General features: G+C 41.5%; 1 protein-coding gene across 2 annotated transcripts in view; it reads right to left on the reverse strand.

Moving 5' to 3' along the window:
• pde4ba (phosphodiesterase 4B, cAMP-specific a) overlaps positions 1 to 2200 on the reverse strand; it is a 190718-nt gene that overhangs the window by 135790 nt on the left and 52728 nt on the right. The window lies entirely within an intron of this gene.

Consider the following 2200-nt stretch of genomic DNA (forward strand, 5'->3'; position numbering starts at 1 on the left):
GCTATGAGCACAAAAACAAGTCATCAGTTTTTTGGCATTGTAAATGCCCATGATACTTTATGTACGACACTTTTTATGGAAATCACATTTAGCTTAATTAAAATTTCACCCTGCTGCCACAAGGATTCAAAATCATTTAAAAAAAATCCTTCTTTCTGTGTTTTTTTGTAATATAAAGTATTGTTATGCCCATTTATGAGCACTAGATGGCAGCATAGCATCCAAATACCAGCAGTCGGAGAACAGGAACGTGTGAACAGGTGGATTCATTGCTAGAAGTAGTTAGCTAGCAGAATAGTTAGTCATATATGTTTTATATTGCGTGCACTTGTGGCAGCCACACAATGCTAACGTCAAGGACAAGGTCGATGACGCTGCTGAGACCCAGGGTGAGGGTGACGACGGTACTAGTCAGCCTTGTTGTATCCAGAATCAGGCTCCAAGCGCAACACCAGTGGTAAGAATGGGACAGAGGGGACATCTAACAGGTTTACTAGCTCATGATAACATAGCTACAAATTGCAATTCTGTATGTGTTTTTACATTAGCAACTTGCTTAGCTAAGCTACCTCAGGTTCGCGGTGATAGGCATAGAGAAGGATGAATCACTGTGTGTGCTGAGTTTAGTTATTATGGTTTAGCCTACATTTTTCTCACAACTGCTTTAAGTGCCAGGCTCTCTACGATTGCTGTGCAGCCGGGACCTACACCCAGTAGCATTGGGGCTAGTTTGTGTGTATATATCTTATGAACACGTACACAGAGAGGTGCAGAAAATAATACATTGGTGACCTCTTGAGGCTGAGCGACACAACATGCATGTCCATGATTATTGACACATATTGTGAATATGATTTTTTTTTTAAAAAGGTTTTCTTTGATTGAAGTAAGTGCTATTATCTTAGACCTTTATTGATTTGTGTCTGTTCAATCATGTCCAGGTTAGGCCCAGTTCAACAGCTGCAGAGGAAGGAGTCAAGAGAGCCAGAGGGAAGCCAGCCCATCCTTTGATTATTTTACACGCCCAAAGTCAGACAACTTGAAAATGTTTTTTAGTTTCCATCCACAGCAAAAATCAGGAAAGACTGTAGTGCAGAAAGTTTTCTTTTACAAAGATAGCACTGATCGAAAGTGACTGACATACAGTGAACATCACACTATTGTACTTGTACTGTTCAGTTTTTATGGCATTTGCAAAGCCTACAGCAATGCTTTTATCACTGGTATGAAAGATTGGAAACATATCCTCCAATGTATAGAGGAACATGAAAAGGGTGCCATGCACAGGAATGGTGCTGAAGCATACTTTTTAAGGGCCTCCAAAGCAGACATAGAGAGTTTGTTAAGTGGTAGTCACGTCAACTCACAGAGAGCAGACAGGTGCTGAAGCACGTAGTAGATATAGTTAAAGTCATTGGCAGAAGGGGGCTTAGCAACAGAGGCCAGTCTGAGGCTAACTACACCTCAGATGACACCAGTACTGATCATCGTAATATTTTGGAGATGATCATTCTACTCTTCTTTTATCACACTGCTCTCAAAAAATACATTCAACACAGTCATTACCACAATTCAACACATTATGCAGGAAACAATTTCAGGTGAAACTGAGAAAGCTGGATGGAAGGATGTTCTCTGTCGAAATTGACACAACTCAGGACATAACCTCTCAAGACCAGTGCTCTGTAATTCTAAGAAATGCTAATGTCATACACAAGAGGCTTGTGGCTGTTGTGAGGTGTGAGGCATCTGTTGGAAAGTACTTTGTCCAATTGGTGATAGAGGTGGTGGAGAAACTAAAATTGGACATGAGCAAGTGCACTGGTAATGCCACAGACAGAGCTGCCAATAAGCAAAGCCAATATAAAGGTTTTTCTGCTCTGTTGTTGTCAAAGTCGCCCAGTCAAATGCATGTGGTGCTATGCACATGTTCTGAATCTGGTCTTGGCTGACACAACAGAAATTGTCATAGCAAGTGGGTCATAGCAAGTACATGAGAGGCTTGTGGCTGTTGTGGAGTGTGAGGCATCTACTGGACTGTACTTTGTCCAGTTGTTGACAGAGGTAGTGGAGAAACTAAAATTGGACATGAGCAAGTGCATTGGTAATGCCACAGACAGAGTTGCCAATATCCAAGGCCAATATAAAGGTTTCTCTGCTCTGTTGTCCTCAAAGTCCCCCAATCAAGTACATGTGGTGC

The sequence above is a fragment of the Thunnus thynnus genome, chromosome 8 (genome assembly GCF_963924715.1).
Source record: "Thunnus thynnus chromosome 8, fThuThy2.1, whole genome shotgun sequence".
NCBI classification, from domain to species: Eukaryota; Metazoa; Chordata; class Actinopteri; order Scombriformes; family Scombridae; genus Thunnus; species Thunnus thynnus.